Below are 23,599 nucleotides of genomic sequence, written 5' to 3'. Positions count from 1 at the left end.
TAAGGTATTACTTAGTTCGAACAACATCACTACAAACTTGAAATGGCCATACCTAGTTCGAAAAGTTGTCTTAGGTATATCTTACTTAGCTACCCTTACTTGATGATAGCTTGACCCTAGATCAATCTTGGAGAATAAACTAATCTTCTCAACTGGTCAAGTAGATTATTTATTCTAAGCAACAGGTACTTACTTTTCACTGTTACCTTGTTTAGCCCTCTTTAGTCTATACACATCCTTATAGACCTACCTTTCTTCTTGACAAACAAGATGGGAGCTCCTCAAAGAGAGTGACTCGGTCTAATAAAATCATTCTCTAATAACTTTTTGAGCTATTTCTTAATCTCTTGTAACTTGATTAAGGTCATTCTATAAGGTGCCTTGGATATAGGTGTTATGTCTGATGCTAGTTTAATATTGAACTTTATCTCTTGCTTAGGAGCTAACTTAGTAACTCTAACAAGAATACTCTTGGAAACTCTTAAACAACTAGCTTCTCCTCTTTACTGAAGCCTGACTTTACCTTACTCAATACATAAGCTAAGAAACCTATGCACCTCTTACTTAACATATTTCTTACTTTTACTGTGCTACTTGTCATGTTTTTGATATACCCCTTATCAAACTCAAACCCTCTTCAATCTTAAATTGATATTCATTCTCAAGGCTAAATCAAACTTTCTTATGTTAGTAGTCAATTTCTGCTCCATTTCTCTCTATAAAGTTCATCTGCAGTATCATGTCAAAATTTTACATCTCGAACATTGTCAAATCGACAAGAAGCTATCTACTCTGAATCTCAATAACCTGTTCATTAATATCTTATCACTGATCATTAACCTATAATCTGGTAACTTTATCTTAACTTTCTAAGCCACCTTGACTAGTTGTACTCTTAATCGTTTAACTAGACTTTTAGCTACAAAATAGTGCATAGCTCCATAATTAATTAATTATTAAATAGGAGTACCAAAGTAAGAAATCTGACCAGTAGTTTGCCTTTAGGTGATGGTGTATACTCTAGCAATAACTCTTTCAACTAACTGCTTAATTCAAACTAAAGCCTTAGGACAGGATCTAGCTACGTGTCTTAGTTGATAGCACTTATTGTAGATTGTTTGCTCTGTCAGACATTCTCCTTTATGATGCCTGCCATATCTTTAATAAGCTAGAATCTCAGGCCTTCTCTATTTCTTGTTACTTTTCTAATCTTTCTTGTTTGCCTTAGGTTGGAATAACCTTTTGCCTTTTCTCTTGAAAAGAGGACCTCTCTGAATTATGGTACTATTATTGCCTAACATGGTACTAGTGTTATGCTAGCATTGGAGTTGACTAAATTGAGGTTTAGTCATATATCCTCATAACAAATACCTTGGCGTTGAAGGCTTGACTTAATGTCTTACTATAAGTCTAGGGCACTTATGTACTTGTTATGACATCTTGGGCTATAGTTGGATTGAGTTTGTACACAAATTTTTCATTTGCCCAATCTCTGTATTAGCTATCTTAGAGGTATATCTTGTTAGGTGGTTGAACTTAGTATAATACTCTTTTATAGCTTTTGTGTTTTATGTCAAAGTGAGGAACTCTTGAGCTCTGATGAATGTCACATCTACCACTCTATATTCGACCTCAAATCTTCTCCTGAACTCTGTCCAAGATATCTTAGAGTTCTTGGTCATCTCCCTGACTAGATTCTACCATGTTCATGCACTTGACTTAGAGAAGTAAGTGATGCATCTAACTTTTAGAGTTCTTAGTGTATTTATACTCGGGCCTAACTCTACCTTACTCACTATATGATCTAAGGAACCTGTGCACCCCTTACTCAACATCTTTCTTGCTTTTACTATACTGATCATCATACTCTTGATGTACCTCTCATTGAACTCAAACTAATCTTTATTATTAAGGCCAAATTTGACTTCCTTATAGTTATAGTCCATCTCTAATATCATATCAAAATCTGATATCTCAAACATTATTAGGTCCATAATAAGCTATCTACTCTTAATCTTAATAGTCTATCCCATTAACATCTCATCATTGATCACTAACCTATAATCTGGTAACTCTATCTTAACTCTTTGGGCCACCTTGACTAGTTGTACTCCTAATCTTTCTATTAGACTTTAGGCTACAAAATAATGTGTAGCTTCATAATCAATTAATATATAAATAAGAGTAACAAGGTAAGAAATCTTACTGGTAATTACTACTAGGTTAACCTCAGCTGGCCCCAAGGTTATAGTGTATACTTTAATAGTAGCTCCCTTTACTAGCTACTTGGTTCAGACTAGAGCCTAAGGATAAAATCTAGTCATGTGCCCTGGCTAACGACATATGTAACAAACTGTTTACCCTGTTAGGCACTCTCTTTTATAATGTATGCCATATCTCTAATAAGCTGGAATCTTAAGCCTTTTCTACTTCTTATTACCTTTTTAGCTTTTCTTGCTTCCTTTAGGCTAGAATAACCTTTTGCCTTTTCTTTTGAAGGGAGGACTTCTCTGAACTATAACACTATTACTACCCGAATATGGTATTAGAGTTGGTGCAAGCATTGGAGTTGATTGAGTTAGGGTCTAGCCATACATCTTTTTAATAAATAACTCATCCTTCAATGCCTCATTGTAAGTCAATGGTGGTTGTGTACTTATCATGACATCTCAAGCTATAGTTGGATCGAGCCCATAAACAAATTTCTTTATCAGCTTAATCTTTGTATTAACTATCTCAGAGGCATATCTTGCTAGATGGTTGAACTTAATAGAATACTCATTTTTAGAGTTTATGCCTTATGTCAAAGTGAGGAACTCTTAAGCTTTGATGCACGTCATATTTGCCCCTCTTCTATACTTAGCCTCAAATCTCCTCTTAAACTCTATCTAGGACATCTTGGAGTTCTTGGTTGTCTCTCTAACTAGATTCCACCATGCTCAGACACTTAACTTGAAGAAGTAGGTGACGTATCTAACTCACTTTTGGTTAGTCGTATAAAATAGGGTTATAACAGCCTCTATCGATTCCAACCACTCCTTAGCTATAATTGGATCCTTGGTACTATCAAACTTCTATAGTTAATGCATGTTGGGTTGGTTAAAGATAGGATGCAGTTGAGTCTTTGCTAGTGTTGCTGTCAATTTGCTATTGGTACTTAAGTCACCTTTACTAAGCCTTATGCTTATGTCGATGGTACTTGTGTTGACTTACTAGCTTGAGCATGAGCATTTCCTTGTTCCCTAAACATCTTCATGAGTATTTCTTTGACATCATGAGCACTTAGGCTTGATTAGGGAAACTGAGGGTACTATCCTATCACTTTAGCTCTTTTCTGGGTTTTTAGTTTGATTATTTCGTATACTAGCTTTGGTTTGTCTTATCTTTTCTATAAAACCCACAACTATGAGTCTCCATAAAACTTAGCAAATATAAATAAAACTTTTATTATAGTGATCGGTTGTAAGTATGGTCAAAATGGCATAAGGGACTTACATTTCTACTTAATTTGACTACAAACATACTTTAAAACATCTTTTGGGTACCAAAATCTTACGCTGATATTAATTTGTAACACCCCCTCCAAAAAGTACTGTCTTTGAAGGAAAACATCACTACATTGCCGATTTTAAGTATATATTTAATTTAAAACAAGTAATAAATTCATTAAATAACTGAATAAAACCTCATTTATTAAAACTTATAAAATTATTGAAATACCCTTGTCAAATTTAACTGAAAGTGTTCAAAAGATGTTTAATCTCATAAACACAAACTAGAAACAATAATATGTATCATCAAAGACAACCATAAAAAAATCATGATGAAATAAAACTAAAATGATTGAAACACCCTTGCAGCTTTACGTCTTTTGACCATCATTCATCTCGTAATCATCATGATCACCTGTACCTATATACATGAAAGTAGAGAAGTGAGTGATAAAACACTCAATAAGTAAGAGATTATACTGATAACTTTTATTAAAATCCTCAAAATACCTTAGAACTCAACCCATGCTAACTCTATCATTCGGAGTTGGCATCAAACTCCTCTACAAATGATGATGGGTCTTGTATATCATCTTTATGCGTATACTGAACTTTAGGGATTGTCTAGGTTGTATATCAAAACTTTTAGATCGAATACATGTATTTGGCTATGTGAGTTATCTCTTTGTTTCATTACACCGAATTATACCTTAATTAGGCTTTACTGCAAGCAAGTACCCTATTGTGGGTTTGTTGTCTTACTATGGGCGTGCCTTACGATAGGTGGTGTATTGAATGTGTATCATAGTGCCCCTTCGTAATAATCCTATGGTATCTAGCATACATGCATCTTGAGCCTTAACTTAGCTCATTCTCATTTTCACCTAACAGTATATCTCATATCACATTATAACTTAACTCTTAGACACGTAAGGTATTACTATGTACTTGAGATCTTTGTGCTATTACACGAGACAACCTTAAATCTCTAGCCTATTTTTTCCTTACTATGTTCTTGCTTTTGTCCTATACATACGAGTGCGTATATCTCGACACATAGGATGTGTCTCTTCCCTTTATTCACACATGACCACTTTTTTGTTGCTTCTTCTTATGTGCTACTATTGATCGATACACTAGTGTATATCTTAACTAACATGAGCATGCTCCCTTTCAGATATTTATTTTACTTTCCTTTTTAGACTCATCTCAATTGTATCATTTTATGGGATATTTTGGTCATTTCTTCTTTAAACACGATTGTGCAAAGGTTATACATGGGAATTTCATGTGCCCTAGTTGATCGCTAACTAGTTAACGATGTCTAATGATCATCAGAATGCCAAGAAAACGTTAACCAAATTTTGGGCCTCGCATAAACGATCTTGTGTCCTATACCACATGGTCGTGTGTTAAGTCTAGAATGCAGCAAAATGTTAAAATTCGCACACTAATCGGGTTTCTATGGGAAACTCTCCTCTCATTTCTTTTTTCACATTCTTTGCCACTAGTTTTACACCTACTCATGTATCCATTAAGGGTGCATCTAACCATTTATGCTTAAAAGACCATAACTTCATAAAATTGCATAAAAATAATAACTTAAATTCATAACAATCATACAAACATCCATCATCCTCAACTCAGGCAAACAACACATAATCACATATTTCTCCTTATCAGTAATCCCTTATAAAATTAACTAAAAGAAAACAACCATGACAACAATTCTCAACAGCTCATGATCTAGGCATAAACTTAGTAGAAATCACAACTGTAATCTTCCATACCCATAGCTTACATCCAAATCATCAAATCAAACATTCTAATCCATCATAATCCTTTTATTTATCATAATCATCATACTTTAATATGAATCTCAAGGGATGGACAAATCTTACTTACCTTAATTCGCAGTAAGAATTCTCTTTAGATTTCTTCTCTCTACGCCGCTAGAAAGCGATTGCCAGAACTGCTGCTGAAAAGCTAGGATATTAGACTCTTGATCTCTATCTTTTTTAGGAAAGAACGATCACTTAGGGATTGAAAATAATATACCGCAAACATAATAATTGTGCCTTTTTAAAAGACTAAAAATGCATTACACAAACACAGGTGTATGTCCAAGGCACATAACCGTGTGTCACTAAAATTTGAAAATCATGCAAAATCACCTTATCTGGTTGATGTGGCATTAACACATGGACATAACCTTACTATACATAATCGTGTGTCATACAAAACCCTTATTTTGACTTTCAGTTCACATTTAATCCTTCACACAATAATTAAACTCATGAATAAAACTATTTTGCCCTCAAGACATGCCTGTGGGTGTTACACATGGTGCAATAATGATGCCACATTCCTCTAAATATCTCATAAAAGGCACTAGATATTGTTTACCTCATTTATCATATCTACCATAGTATTCACAATCACAGTCAAATATGACAACTTTAATTTTCTTATTTAATTAGTTTTCAACTTCAGCTTTATAGGTCTTCAACACTTTTAATGATTTTGACTTCTCATGTATCAAGTATAGGTATCTATAACAAGAATAGTTGTCGATAAAAATAATAAAGTACTACTGACCATTCTAAGATGTTATAGGGATTTACCCAAAATTATCAGTATGTATTTCTTCCAAGACATCTGAACTCCTATATGCACCTAATTTCTTGATATTTGTTTGTTTTCCTTTAATACATTCAAAGCATGGACCAAAATCCAAAAAATCAAGGGATCAAAATTAAGAATTCCTTCTGACACAAGTTTTCCAATTATTTGTTTTGAGATATGTCCCAAATGCTTATGTCATAACATAGAAGAATTTTCATTAATGAATTTGTGTTTTATACCATAACTACTTAAATGCAAGGTTTCATTCATGTATGAGGCATGCAAATCAAGTTTACATAGACTGTCAATTAAAGAAACTATACCAACAATATTTGAATTTTTTTTTTTTGAATATTGAAAAGGCCAAACGACTATTTCCCACCCAAGGTATGCTGTAATGACGAGTTTCCACCCTTTAACTATGGAAACACCAAACACCCACCCATGGCCGGTTAGATTTAACCAAACCCTAATGGTGACAAGGGTAAAATTGTCATTTTCTCTAGAATATTAAAAATAAACTAAAATAGAATATATTTTGCCCCCCTAAACTTTAAAAACTAAAATTCCCCCCCCAGCCTAAGTTTTCAAAAATCGCAGTTTCACCCTCCCGAAGCATTGTCGACGGTCTCCGGCTCCACTGCCGACGGTCTCTCCCTCCCGAAGCATCCTCACCTTCCAGAGAACTCTTTCCTCCCATTTGGACTTCCAATCGGAGTCGGAGAAGCTGTGGAAGACGAAGAACTTCGTCGGGGAAGACGAAGTTCTTCGTCTTCCCAGTCGTCGTCGTCGTCTGGGAAGACGACGTCTTCCCAGACGAAGACGAGACGACGAGACGACTCGTCGTCCTCTGGGAAGACGAGTCGTCTTCATCTGGGAAGACAATCGTCTTCCCAGACGAGGAAGACGAGATCGATCGATCTCGTCTTCGTCGTCTGGGAAGACGATTTCTCTTCCCAGACGGCTTATCTCTGCGTCGGATACGTTGAGGTCGAGTTGAGAGGCGCCGTCGGTGGAAGAGAAACCGTCGGGAGGGGAAGACGACCGGTGATGGCGCCAGAGAAAGCGACGGAAAAGGGTTTGGAAATTGGAAGGGTTTGGAAATAAACCCTAGGGGGGGAAATGCAATATTTTCAAACTTAGCTTAGGGAAAAAATGTTAGTTTTTAAACTTTTAGGGGGGGAAATGCAATTAAATTTACCACCGTTAGGGTTTGGTTAAATCTAACCGGCCATGGGTGGGTGTTTGGTGTTTCCATAGTTAAAGGGTGGAAACTCGTCATTACAGCATACCTTGGGTGGGAAATAGTCGTTTGGCCTATTGAAAAACACTAAATATTCGATTCCTAAAAGAACAAGAATAACTTGATTTGTTCAAACAAGAAATAGAAATTAAATTCTGTCTAAATGATGGTTTATAATAAGTCTCGTTTAAATCCAAATAATCCAAGTGTCTCAATAAAAAGTTTTTTTGCCATTTCCCACATAGATGAGTCTTTCGACATCCGTTGGCACTTAACTTCTTAGACAACCCTGTATAGTAACACTTATGTGAATAGTTACACATATATCTATCCATAAAGTGTGTGTTGTTATAATAGCAAAATTAACTTCAAAACAAACAAAGTTAAGAAGTTTACCTTTTTGAAGAGTCATTTGGGATACTTGGGACAATTTTTTTTTTTTTCACATGTCTAACTTTCTTGCAAAAGAAACAAACAATACCTTTATCTTGTTTCTATTGCACCTTAGGTTGTGAAGTCTCAACATCCAGAACTCCATTACCTCTATTATCGCTTTTCCTTTTCTTCCTAAGTGATTTTTATGAGAAAAGGTTGCTAAGTGAGCATTTTCAATCTTCTCTTGTTTGCATCTCTCTTCCGCTTGCACACATTGTGTAATAAACTCATTTAGACTCTATTTTTCCTTCTGAGTATTGTAACAAGTGTGATAGAGGCTTAAACCCAGGACTTCTCCCTTGAAGTTCTAATACTTCACTAGTTTTGCTAACCCCTATTACAAGACTCATGCGGTTTACACTCCTAATTTTCATAAACAATTTCTTGTTCAATTGTGCTATCCTCAGTAATAGTAGGCAGTTGTTCAACTTTGATCGCACAGTCTAGATCCAAACGCCCAAACATAATGTTTTTCCTATTTCACAAAGTTAGTGCCATTAAGCATTGGAATGTTATTCAAATTGGTAGATATGGAAAAAGCATTTACTGAAAATATGCAAAATAAAAGAAAACTCTCAATTAATCATACAATTCATTAATAATATAAATAAACTTGCCTCCCAAGGATAGCTTGAATGACAAAAAACAAGACTCCAAGCATGAAAGAACATGAATTCAAGTTTTTTTTCTAATGACATTTCAAGATTAAACTCTTAATTTATTTTATTTAGTAGTTGTGTGACTAGTCACTAGACTTAGAGTTTTACTTGCTCAATGTGATTTGTTCGGTTCTGAAGGGTTGGTCCAGTTCAAATGAGATTTCTCATTACTAATATATATATGGCCAAAGGACTATTTCCCACCCAAGGTATGATGCAATCTCAAGTTTCCACCCTTTATCATTGATAATACCAAATACTCACCCATGAGCAGTTAAAATTAACGATGGTAAGGGTAAAATCGTTATTTTATCTATAATATTAAAAATAAATTAAAATTTTAACTCTTTTTCGCCTCCTAACCCCTAAAAACTAATCATTTCCCCCTAGGCCAAGTTTTGAAAAAAAGCATTCCCCCCCCCCTAGGGTTTAGTTTTCAATCCCTGACACCGAATCCGGCTCCATTGCCGACGACGAAGCTTTCCAGAGGCATCACCATGCTCCGACCATCTCCCTTGCCTCCTCTGGAGCCACAGTCGGTCGAGATCTGGCCTGGAAAGAAGAAAAGCTTCATCTCTGGCTCCATCGCCGACGAAGCTTTTCTTCTTTCCAGGTCAGATCTCGACCGACCGTGGCTCCAGAGGAGGCAAGGGAGATGGCCGGAGCATGGTGATGCCTCTGGAAAGCTTCGTCGTCGACGATGGAGTCGAATTCGGTGTCAGGGATTGAAAACTAAACCCTAGGGGGGGGATGCTTTTTTTCAAAACTTGGCCTAGGGGGAAATGGTTAGTTTTTAGGGGTTAAGGTTCTGTTAATTTTAACTGCTCATGGGTGAGTATTTGGTATTATCAAAGATAAAAGGTGGAAACTTGAGAGTGCAGCATACCTTGGGTGGGAAATAGTCCTTCGGCATATATATATATATATATATATATATATATATATATATATATAAGAACTTGAAAATATTTTCATGTAAAATTAATTCAGTAGAAGAAAAAACTAGGTGTGGGGGGAAATAGTCATTTTTTTAAACTTGAAATGTTTAGGCAAGGGTAAAATTGTTAGTTTTTAAATCTAAAGAGGAAAATAAGATAAAATTATAATTTTTTTAATATTATTAATAAAATAACAGTTTTACCCTTAACTCTAATGAAAAATTTTAATAGATTTTGAGTAATGGGTGGATGATAGGTTTTTAAAAGTTAGAGGACATGAGTTTGAAATTTTATTATACCTTGGATGAGAATAAGTCTTTCGGCCTTATTTATATAGTTTTAGGCATGTCTTATACAATTCTTTACTTATATTCATACAAATCAAAATAGATTTTATAATAGACGTCACTTAGTGACATTATTTCAATCTATGTTGAAGTGTGGAGTAAGAATTACAAAACAAAGAAAATTTAAGTATACATATAATAAAATAATAAAAAAATATTATTTTATTTTGTGTGGTTCAGATGTGGATATGGTCTAGTGGATTAAATTTGATTTGGATTTGTGTGGGTTAGACATGAAAAACAACTAATATAATTGGCCCACTTGAATAACCCAGCACCCAACTTAATTCAAACTTAATGAACCTTTAAATTTTGGTTCAAAAATAAATCTGGCTCAAATCAAATGGCCACAATATATATATATATAACAATGTCATTAGATTTGTTTTAATTAATGAAAAGAGATCCATAAACAATAATTAACTTAAACTGTTGAAATAAAGCCGACAATTTTTAATATAATCTATTTATACGATACAATATGACACAAAAAAAAAAAAAGGATTAGAGTTGAGATTTCTTAATACAAAATTTAATTTTAATTAACCTGATATGATTCAAAACTAAATCGGATTAGGTAAGGATTAACACAAAAGTGCCAAAGTGTCGTAACAAAACTCAAATTGACATGAATATTTAAAAAAATATTTATTATAGTAAAATTTGTTAAATTGAAAAAATGTTGAAGGATATATATCAATATCAATAAAAATCCTTACATATATTATACATGGTTTATTTCATATGGGTATAATTACTTTAATTATTATTGAGTTTTATATAAAAAAAAAGAAGAGTGAATCACATTTTCTCACCTAAGATTTGTCTTTAAAACCCTTTCCAACCCTTAGTTGGCATAAATAACCATTTTACACCCAAATTAAAACATAAATAACATTTTTTGGCCTAAAATTTAACAATGTTAATGCAATAACAATGTTAGGAAGAAAAATTGTTTGGCCTAGGAAGATTTTTAAGTTTACATATATTTTTACTTAACCAAAAATAGTTGTAGGAAGTAAATTTACTGTTTTATCTCTATTATTTTATTTTTAAAAATTATAATATAACTCTATTGATATTTTAAATATCCAAATTATATGAAAGTTTTCTTATTTTTCTTTCTTTTCATGTCTACCCTTTCTTTCTATATATAGAAGTATCTTTATTGTATAGTCGGATATGAGAAGATAAGTATAATTATTAAAGTATTGGGAGCTTTTTTAAAAATTTGCATGGGGTAATTGAAAATTAATAAAAAGTTTGGGGCCTTTTAAAAATTTTTGAAATATTAATCTACCCTTTGATAATTTTAAAAATGGTAGTTACATGGCAAAAAATAAAACAAAATCTAACAAATTTTGATTGTGAATGTCATATTATAATTATTGGAATCATATAGTAATTTTAAAATATATGAGGGCTTGAAAAGATTTCAAAGATTGTTTTGTGAGTCTTTAAACCTTTTAAAGGTTAAATTATCATATTTAAAATATTTGGATCTTATAAAAAGCTGTATTTTTAATTAATAAATAATAAAATTATTATTTTACCCTTATATTATTATTATTTTTTAAACGAAGTTTGATTTTGGGTGAGAGAATATTATTTATGCTAACTAGAAGTGGAAAAGTGTTTTTAGACCAAACCTTGGGTGGAAGAATATTATTTACTCTTCAAAATTTTATTTTATTAATTTTTAGTCATGAAAATGAAATTTGGGTCCTAAAATTATTAGTGTAGTTAAAGGTTTTGGTATATAAATTTTTTAAATCATTTACAAACAAGAAAAAAATGTTACATTGCACGTATTATTAATTATAGATTGGAGGCAATTTATTGGAAAAATTAAAGCATCGAAAATACTAATGTGATAGGAAACATCGGATAATTTTCTGTTAATTCATATTAGGTTAGATCAACTTAAATATAATTTAGGTTGAATTAGAGTTAAAAAATTTTAATACTATTCTATTTTAGATTAAATTAAAATTGATAATTTTCAACCTAAAATTTGAATTGATATAATATAAATATACTCTAATGATAGAAACGGTCAAGTCTCTGTTGAACCATCTATGTGTATTTACAAAAAAATGCACACCAATCTTAAAATCAAATAAAAAAACTGAAATATTCATTAGAAAATGCAAACATTCCATCAACCATAAATGCACCGTAAGGGGGCGTTTGGTTGAAGTTTTTTAAAATTACCTTGGTAATCTATCTTTTATTCCCTTATTTGGTTTGTTAGTAATAAAAGATTACAGTAATCTTCTATTATCAATATTGACGTGACAGGTAATGTAGGTGATAATCTGATTACCACATTCACCTTAGGTATTTAAAGATTACTGATGTAATCTTGAGTTTATTATAATTATATTATTATTTATTAATTTTTTTAGATAAAAATAAATTTATTTTTAATTAATATGACAAATAATATAAAAAAATTTTAAAAATAATTATATTCAAGGCCATTTAAGTAAAATAATTTACTAGTAATATTTTATTACCTTTAACCAAATACAATAATTATTTATACCTACCAAATTTTATCAAACATAGTAATCATTTATACCCAGTAATCTTCTAAGTAATCTATCTTCAACGTAATCTTTCTATTTTAGTAATAAAACATTACCCAAACCAAACGTCTCCTAAATATAGTAGATTCCCTTGGATATTAAATAGAATTGATATTTCATTAATTAATTGGTTGCCACACAACAATAAACGCAACTAAAAAGTTATACACGTTTCCACATAACTGACAATTGAATAATCCTTAGTTGAATCTGTAAGCGTAAAATTCAACAAATTACAATCACTTATAACGCAAGAGCATTCAATCGAAATTTGGAAGAAACAAGAAGGGTCATAGTTTAAATTTCCATCAAAATTCCAGAATTGATATAAATCAAATATTAAACTATAGATTTTCTTATTTGAAAGGATTGATAAAAATCATTTTGATACCACTCTTGGGAATTATAAAATGAGATAGACCTAAATCCACCAAATCAAGATCTTACATTAAATCCATAAAGAAATTTTTTTTACGAAAGTATACCTGAATTTATAATAATGTAAAATTATGTGATTGATTATCTTTTATATCTAGAACCCAATTATAGAGAAAACATCTTTGTATCACTTAATAATGGGATATTAGTAATGATACAAATAAAACTAAGTTTAGACAGAATCTTCTATCTATTTATATTGTATTTATTTTATATTAGTCTATCATAAATAATAAAATATAATAAATATGATCTCCACACATTTGAAAGCCCATACTAAAAATACTATCAATGATATTTATTTAAAACCCAATAATTATATTATACCACTTGATCATAATAAAACAAGTTTAATGACTTTACCAAAATGTCAATAGTATGCAATGTATACTATTATTAATATATGGGTTCAATATAAAAAATAGATAATTTTTATTTCTAACATTTTTAGGCCAATTATTGGGTGCAAAGATGTTAACCACTCAATTTTAATATAATATCTAAGTTTATGTATCTTAATTGTAAGTTTAATGTTAATCCCTTGCAAGAATTGTTTTGTTATAACTTCAAAATTTTGATCATATTTTTAAGGGTAGTTAATTAAAATAATCATATTTAAAAGATTTATACAAAAATAATTGATCACCCAAGAATTATACCTTTGTAATCAATAAATTAGGATTAACCAAAGTTACCCTCATATATAAATTGAATTTTGATTCAGTTTGACAAATTTCAAAACTCGTATATCCCATGCATATACTATTGTTGTCACATATAAGACTCACCTTATTGTAGAGCATGATGATTTGAAGGGATTATTATGCATAAAATGAGGAAAAAAAATTAGTAAATGGTTAATATTTATCTTTTTATTGCTTATATTGTAGAAATTGACATGTGTTTGCATTGATAATGAAGGTTCCATAAATATGTGTTTGAAAGTTTTGGTTTTAGGGTTTATTTAGGTTTAGATTGAAGTAATTATTTTGATGTTGAGTTGTGTGAATGGTGTTATGATTGAAGAGGGCTTGAATTGAGTAATAGAGAATTTTGGCAACCTTGACCGTTTGAGCATACACCACAAATAAAATGCTTGCATTTATTCAATAAACAACTTGGAAATGACTAAAATACCATTACCTTAATAGTGGAAAACATGCAAAGTATGTCCAAAGCATAAAAACCATCATCAAAACAAACTATGTGTAGCAAATAGAACATAATAACATCCATATAGTTGTCTCAAAACTAAATTATATATTGAAATCATAAACACATACAAATTGGGAAAAAATAGTTGGGCTCTCATGTTGACCCTACGATCGTTGATCACTGCTCGCATCACAACAATCACAACTTTAACTTTTATTGATCCCTCTTTACCCCTGACTTGTCCATCTTAGCCTGATCATCAAAAGTACCCTTAAAGACTCCAACTTAGATGATGAGGACTCTACTAAGCTTAAACTCTTACTTGAGAGGCTTTAGGGTTTCATAAACTTTCTCAAAAAACACTATGGTCTCACTCGATCATTGGGAATCTCTACAGATCCTAATCTAGGATGACCCTCTATTTCACGCATATTTGGGTGAAAACACTTACTTTATTTAAACTGGGTGTCGATGCCAACAAGACTAGGTTAAGATAGGAATTTGACACCTTGACTGTGTAAACTAACTATATTGTCCCATTTTCCTACAACGCTAGACTACTATAACTAAAATGGGCTCTATTACGAGCACATGTACCCTATTGCTGGTATTATGTTCTATTGTTGACTATTGGGCCCTACTATAGGTTGTAACACTCTAAAACCATCATAAAATGTGCAACAAAATTGAAAATTTTCTTAAATAAATAAAGTCATGAATGCAAAGTTTTTAACCTCAAAATGTTTAAGATAAAATAATTGTCCTTAACAAAAAACACACACCCAAATAGTTACTAATTTTTTTATTTAGCGTCCTCAGTTGAGTACTTTTATTCTTTATTCCTTAATTGCTAAGCAGTCACTCATAATCCATGTCAACTCTAATACGCAAAAAGTTAATGACAAGAGGGTGATTCATCAACTTAGTAAGTAAAAACTAAAGGTGATATATGTATACATAAGCATTTAGTTCAAATACTTACAAAGAAAATCAAACAAAAGTAAATATTTAAACATATAAAACATTTTATAAATAGAAAATTATTTACGAACTTTCATATACCAATCTTAACTCAAAGTATTTTTTAACATTTATGTCACATAGTGTCACTTATACGCTCAATCATGTGACCTATACTACTAGTGACCCGACTAGAATTTCATAATTATGTGTCAACTATACTCTTAGTGACTTGGACATAATTCAAAAGTTTGCATAACAAATCAAATAATCCAGTTGGATTAAACTTATAATTTTAAAGTTCAAAGCAAATATTCAGAGACAACAGACAATGACTCAAAATTTATACACACATACACACACACAAAAAAAAACATTTCATATAATAAATGAAAAATAAGTTTTTCTTTTCTTTTTGAAAATGAATTATAAGCAATTCTATTTTGGTTACTACAAAAATAAATTTATAAATGAGTGTCTAATTAGTAAGTAAAATTTGGGCAAAACAAAAACTTCTCTTCTACAAAAATTCAAACCATCTTATCCTTATCCTTAATTATTTAAATATTCAAAAAATTTGAAATTATCTTATCCTCATCCTTTATTATTATCACATCTCTAACACTTATTCTAAAACTAAATTTATCACAAAAAATTGGTGATAATAATAACAAATATTGGATAATACATGGGCGGTGTAAGAAGAACAACCTTTATGACTAAATTCATGGGATAACATGCACACATCTCGAGCCACTAATTTATCTTAGGCTCGTAATAGCTTTTACCCTATCATTTTTTTTCATGCTCTACTTGTAATCTTTTTCTAGGTGTGTTCAACACTATTGCTCACCCTATATGTTTGTATTATCCTTCGAGATTAAGTCGTAGCTGCTAAAACTTAAGTGTACAATTGTGCACTATCGAGTAACCAATTGTGATATCTCTCATTCAATGCATGGCTTAGACCTCATGGGTATCCTTGACATGACTAAGTGCACGAGCATAAAACCTTCCCTATGCACGAGTTTTGAGGTAAATTCATCAGCCTAGTGAACAACCATACACCCCTTCTGTATGAGTGTTTGATGCTGTTTAGTTTATGTGTGGCAGACGATCATACGTGTCCTTTACAAGGTTGTCCCTTTATCATTGGAAAACTTAAAAGGCTACTATGAGGAGGCATTTGTGACATGGGTTATGCACCTATAGATAGGTGTTATAACCATAGAGAGGATGCATAATTGAACATCTACACACAAAGAGGTATGCATTTTTAGAGAGGTTTTATGAGAGAGTTAATTGATTGACATCTACTATACATTAGGCCAAAATAACTTCATACATACTGTGAGCTACGATAGCATGAGAGATTGAGTCACATGGCCAGAATGCCAAAACCTTATGTCAACCTAGATGAGAAAACAAAATAAAATTTTTTAAGAAAATGCTTTTAGCACTAAAAAGGAATTGATTCATATGCGTTGCATTCCAAGTCAACCAAGATAAGGTTTAGAGACGAAATCTATATGACAAGAGAGAATAAGAGTAGGAATGCGTAATAGATGATAAAAAGGGAAGATGATATATGATTGATTGTAGGATAAATATTCCTACTTATTGAGTGTTTATCACTCACCATTTTTATTTGATTTTGCAAAAGAGATGATTAGCAGTTATGTGGTAATGATTTAACAATCGGGCAACATGAGAGGGACTAATGTTGATTCTTATTATTGATGATGACTTTAATGTGTGATTTGGATCTGTATGTACACATTCAAATTTGAGTTTTGTGTATGACAATTTAGGATTATTTCTATAGTTTATTTTTATTAAGGGTATTTTGGTAATTTTGATTTGTTGTGTTTCATAATTACCCTTTATTGTTTGAAATGGACTAAAGTAGTAGCACTTTTCTCTAGAAGGCACGACTTCTAGAGTGAGGTGTTACTATATTGTAAAAAAAATTTGTTTTAATCTTTTCAAAAGTTTCTATCATAGGAATATTTTCAACCCTTTTCCTTTTTAAGATGGTGGAGTTTAAGAAGTAGCTTCTCTAGTTTCCTTGACAACTCTATCTACATCCTTTTGAATCACAATCGGTTTGAATGTGTTCACTTTACATTCTAATGCCTTCATAATTACAAACATCTCATTCAACTTCTAAAACATCTTCTCTTGTCATGAGATTGCTTTTTCCTCCAATCTTTTTAGCCCTATCAAATGGTCATAATAATGGTGCTATGACAAACTTAAAAATATTGTCTTGTAATTTTTTTAATTATCAAATTAATGTCACTTATAAATTATTTTGGGTTTAAGGCATAAAGGATTTTAAGGATCACACAAGGAAATAGTGACATCTTAGAGCTTGTTTTCTTGAGTCTTTCTCTTAGAATTTGGTCAAAAATTATAGAGCTAAGATCTATTTGTTGGAGTTGGTACTTTAAAGCCAATGTTCTTGATGATACAAGTTCATATTTACAACTCCTTGTTGCACTCTTTATCCATAAATGAATATATATATATATATATATATATATATATATATATATATATATATATATATATATATATATATATTTCAAGATAAAATTGTTTATTGATGATTTGGTATGATACATAGGTGAACATTGTGTGGACATATCCATCAGATTGACCTACTAGAAGGATTTCGTATAGATAAGTACCTAGTGTTTATGGATTATATTCTCTAATAAATAGTGGTACATGTAATCATTTAACTTAATGTCATCAAACCATCTTATATAAGGATTGATATGATCTGACACCAATCTAATGTAGCCTTCTGTAAAAATATTACCAAAATAATGGTGATTGGCCATATTGAGAGATATATGAAAGCTATGGTGGTTCAACAGAGGATTCATCACTCTTAGATATAGGAGTTGATATCTTTGATATGCCTACTAATAGACATCAATGACCACTTAAATCTATAGTCATAATAGGATTGAGTTATTGCTTAATCCATTATCATTCAATCATTGATGTAAATGTTGATAAATGCATATTAAGGATTCCTTGAGGTAAAGACTAATTTTATACCTCAACCTTGAAGAGATATCGTACAATAGAATGATCAAATTGTACGGTGATAGTGTTGTTAATTATCGTTATTTTGATTTCTAATTCCCTTATGTTGTATGAAAATTTAATTCAATCTAATGGAATTATTTATTGTTTTGCACTTAGAAAGTTTTGAATATTTTTGGAGTGAAGTTTAGGCTAAGAAGACTAAAATTGAAGTAGATTTATGAATAAACAAAATCTGTGATGCTAACTAGATGTGGGCACATGAAATGACAAGAGCAGAATTCGAAATTTAAATTTGGATGTCTAAATCAGTTGAGATATTCTACAAAAGTCAAGATTTGGTTCCTAGAAAATGGGTGATTATTAGATGGAAAAAGAGATTATTTTTAATAGATAAAGAAGGATATAAATCATGATATATATCTTTTCCTTTTTTTTTTGGGGAAGATATATATCCTATTTGCTTGACTGGATTAGGAGATTATTATTGCCTTTTTTTTCCAGATTTGAGTGGGGGAAAATATATATATATTTATTTTTATTTTGCTAAAGGAGGATTATCATAATTGGAGGATTAGAGAGCTAAATATGATTTACAATAGCTGGATATTTTCTCTTGGTTGAAGAGATCTGAAACCATGAACTCCAAGTTGTGAGATTTTTGTTCTTTAATGTATCTTTTTAATTATTCAAGTATTGATTATCTTTCTGAATTATTTTTCATGATTGTGTTGGTTGATTGCTAAAACGCACAATTAGTTTATCATTTAATATAATCTACTGGTAGTTTAGGTGTTGAATCCGTAATTATTCAACCTATCTAATCAAAATGGCAACTAGGATTTATTGTTTGCTATGTTAAGAACAATAATTCTTAGGAAAATAATCAACTGGATCAAATGCAATGTCATACATTTGTGTTGTCTTGTTTTGTTGGTCTTTCTAATTCTTAATGTTGTTGTTTAATTAAATTTGAGATTGTATCCGAATTATTAATCAATAAAGGTTAACTAGAATACATGTTTTTGGTTAACTAATCATAAGAAAGGATAGGTAATTAATATCACAACGAATATTTCAATAATTAATTTGATATTTTTAAGTGTCGATGATCAATAGTAGTTCAATGGTGGATGTGAAGGTAGACCAAGGTTTGTTCCATTGAATATTTATTTTAGATTATTTTGCTGAATTTTATTTACTATTTTTAATTATAATTCGTATTCAATTCAAAACCCCCATATTTCCTTGTTTTGAGTGATTTGTGATGACGTACTAATTGAAACTCTTAATTTGAGTATTGATGACAACATTTACCAAATTTTGTTGACATTATCAAGGAGTTTTTAATTTGTATGTTTGTTATACGATTTTCGAAACAAGCTGATTTACAATTTGATCTAGAGATTGAAAAGACTACAAAAGGGTTAAGAAAAGAAGTGAAAAAGAGACTACAAAAGGGTTAAGAAAAGAAGTGAAAAAGAGATTACAAGTACACAGATCTGCTCACGAAACAGAAAAAACATGGCTGAGAACTGGACCTTAAGAGAGCTTGCTGCTCCAGATTTGAATCAATAACCTCATTGCATTACTTTTCCTAATTTAAATACTACTACTACATTTATATTAAAATTTGGACTAATCCATCTTTTACCTATTTTTATGGCTCCGCAGGTGAAAATCCTCATAAACATCTTAAGGAATTTCATGTGGTGTGCATAGGTATGAAACTGAATAGAGTGACAGAGGAACAAATTAAGATGAGAGTTTTCCCATTTTATTTGAAAGATAATGTATAAGATTGGCTTTATTACCTACCCACTAGAAGCATTACCACTTGGTATGAGATGAAGAAATTGTTTTTGGAGAAAGTTTTTTCAGCCTCAAGAGCTGCCAGCATCAGGAAGGAAATTTGTGGTATTAGGCAACATAGTGGAAAGTCTATGTATAAGTATTGGGAGCACTTTAAAAAACTCTATGCAAGCTATCCGTAACACCAAATTAGTGATCAACTCCTTATTCAATATTTTTACGAAGGACTTCTATCGATTGATAGGAATATGATTTATGCAACGAGTGGTGGAGCATTGGCTAATAAAACACTTTAAGTAGCTCGAAATTTAATTGCAAACATGGCATCAAATTCACAACAATTCAAGAATATATTAGACCATTTGTCTCAGCATATCAATGAGGTAAATGTCTTTTCTGTTAAAAAATGACTTAATAATCTAACTTCTCTTATATGTTAAATGGCTTTAGGAAAAATAGAGGCAACAAAAGTTTGTGAAATCTGTTTAGTGGGGGGGCATCCAACTGATATATGCCTTATACTTTAAGAGGACTGTTTTGAACAAGTAAATGCAATAGGTGGATTTCTAAGACAACTGCAGTGAAATTATAATCCTTATTCAAATACTTACAACCTAGGTTAGATGGGTCATTCTAATCTCCATTATGGGAATGCACATGCAAATCAGCCTGCGAAAAACTTTTAGCCATACCAGCAACTTTACATTCCTAGACAATAACCATTAGCTCAAAATTCTAATTCAGGAACATCTCTTGAAGATATTGTTAAAACTTTGGCTATTAACACTATGAAATTTCAGTAGGAAACTAGAACAGGTATTCAAAGTTTGGAAAATCAAATAAGCCAAATGGCTACTGCAATTAGTAGGTTGGAAGCACATAATTCAAGCAAACTCTATCCCAAACTATGGTGAACCCAAAGGAGAATGCTAGTGTAATAGTGTTGAGAAGTGGAAAAGAGTTGGAGATGCCGATTAAAACACCACCTACACCAATGCAACAAGCAAAAAATAGAGATAAAATGGCGATAGAAAATAATTCTTTCGAAAATGCAATAATAAGTAAATATCCTTCTTCAAGTGAATATAAACTTGTCCCTCCTTTTCCCAAAGCTTTAAATCAAAAGTATGGATGCAATGTGGATTTATATGAGACCTTCCAAAAATGCAAAGTCAATATCCCATTTTTTGATACAATCAAACAAGTTTCTTGCTATGCTAAATTTTTAAAGGAGCTGTGTATAGTTAAAAGGAAGCAAAGGTTAAAAAGATATGAAAAAATAAGGGTAGGAGAAAATGTTTCAACCATAATTCGAAAAAGTATTCTTAACAAATGCAAAGACCAAGGTATGTTTTACATCCCTTGCACAATAGGTGACACTAGAATTGAAAATGTCATGTTAGATTTAGGAACATCTATTAATGTAATGTCATATTCCATTTATTTTGCTCTGAATCTTGGACGTTTAGAAAAAACATGTGTAGTTATTCAATTAGTTGATAGATCGAATGTCTATCCTAAATGGTTGATTGAAGATGTTCTTGTTCAAGTTAATGATAAACTAATTTTTTCAGCTGATTTTTATATTCTTAACATGGAAAATAATGACCAATTAGCACCTATTTTATTAGAAAGACCATTTTTGAAAACTATCAAAACAAAAATTGATGTTCATAAACGCATATTGACCATGAAGTTTGATGGTGAAACTGTCTAATTCAATATTTATGATGTGATGAAATATCCTGATGCAGATTTTCCTGTTTATTCAGTTTATTTAATTGATTCTTTAGCACAAGATATTTTTGAACTTGATGGTGATGATGACTTGGAAGTGGCTAACCGAGAACATCTTTTGAAAGAGAATGATGAACTTAAATTAAATTCTGATCTTCATAATACAGTGGCAGAAATGAATGAGTTCATAGAGTTGAAAAATTCAGGTAATGTGTCTTATATTTAGCTGTCAGCACCTAACGAAACACTTGTACCTTTTGTTTTGTAAGCACCAGTGTTGGAACTAAAACCTCATCCAGATCACCTCAAATATGTATATCTTGGAGATGTAGAGACCTTACCAGTAATTATTTTAAGTAAATTAAATAAGTAGCAGGAAGAAAAACTAGTGCAAATTTTGAATAGGCGTAAAACAACCATAGGATAGACCATTGCTAACATTAAAGGAATAAACCCTTCTACCTGTATGCATCGAATTTTGCTTGAAGAAGGAGATAGACCAATTTGATAGCCACAAAGGAAATTTTGAAGTTGCTTCAAGTTAGAGTAATTTATCCAATTTCTGACAGTGAATGGGTTAGCCCCATTCAAGTTGTACTGAAAAAAACCATTATCACAGTGGTAAAAAATCAAAACAATGAGTTAATGTCTACTCGAGTTCAATATAGGTGGTAGGTTTGTATAAATTATAGGAAATTAAACTTTGTAACCCGTAAAGATCATTTTCCTTTACCGTTTATTGATCAAATGTTGGAAATGCTAGCTAATATTTTATAGATAGCTTTTTAGGTTATTTTTATATTACAATTACTCTAGAAGATCAGGAGAAGATGACTTTCACTTGCCCATTTGGAACCTTTGCATATCGATGAATGTCATTCGAAGCTTGTAATACGTCAACCATTTTCAAAGATATATGGTCAGTATATTTTCAGATTATGTTGAGCATATTATAAAAATTTTCATGGATGATTTTACTATTCATGAGGATTCATCCGATAATTATTTGCATAATCTCGCACTTGTTTTGTAAAGATACATTGAATCTAACCTTGTTTTAAATTTTGAAAAATGTTATTTTATGGTTGAGTAAGGTATAGTTTTGGGGCATGTAGTTTCAGCTAGAGGTATAGAGGTAGATAAAGCTAAAAATTGATATTATTCAATCTCTATCTTACCCCGCTAATGTGAGAAAAGGTCATTCTTTCTTTGGCCAAACAGGTTTTTACCGACGTTTTATTAAGGATTTTTCCTATATTGCATTGCCATTGTGTAAGTTGTTATAAAAAGATATGGCTTTCGAATTTGACGAAGGCTGTAAAAATGCATTGGATAAGTTAAAGTAGTTGTTGACCTCTGCTCCAATTATCTAACCACCTGATTAGAGTCTTCCATTTGAAATAATGTGCGATGCGAGTGATCATGTCGTAAGAGTTGTTTTAAGCCAGCCAGTTGGAAGAGCACCACATGCTATATATTATGCCTCAATAACCTTGAATGATGCATAAAAAAAAATATTCAACCACTGAAAAAGAATTTTTGGTTGTAGTTTTTGCATTGGAAAAATTCCGTTCTTATTTATTGGGTACTAAAATTGTTATTTATTTTGATCATGTAGCCCTTAGGTATTTGATAACAAAGAAAAAGGCAAAACCAAGGCTTACAAGGTGGATTCTTCTGTTGAGTGAGTTTGACTTGGAGATTAAGGATAAAAGTGGACAAGAGAATCGTGTTACTGATAATTTAAGCCACCTAGTCCAAACAAAGCAGAATTTGCAAGAGCATTTTCCTAATGAGCAGTTATTTTCAGTAAGTTGCAGGCTGCCCTGGTATGCGAACATTGTGAATTATTTAACTGCTAACATGTTACCAGCTGATTTATCTAAGACTCAAAGAGATAAACTAAAAAATGATGAAAAGTATTACATATGGGATGACCCATATTTGTGGAAGCATTGTGCTGATCAGGTTATAAGAAGGCTTGCACTTGAAACTGAAATTTCTTATATTATTACCTTATGCCATTCATATGCTTGTGGAGGCCATTTTGGAGCCAAAAGGACGATAAGAAAAATTCTGGATTATGGATTTTTCTGGCCAGCTTTATT

The sequence above is a fragment of the Mangifera indica genome, chromosome 4, assembly GCF_011075055.1.
Source record: "Mangifera indica cultivar Alphonso chromosome 4, CATAS_Mindica_2.1, whole genome shotgun sequence".
Classification (NCBI taxonomy): Eukaryota; Viridiplantae; Streptophyta; class Magnoliopsida; order Sapindales; family Anacardiaceae; genus Mangifera; species Mangifera indica.
The sequence above is the reverse complement of the archived record's forward strand: the minus strand, read 5'-3'. Positions refer to the sequence as shown.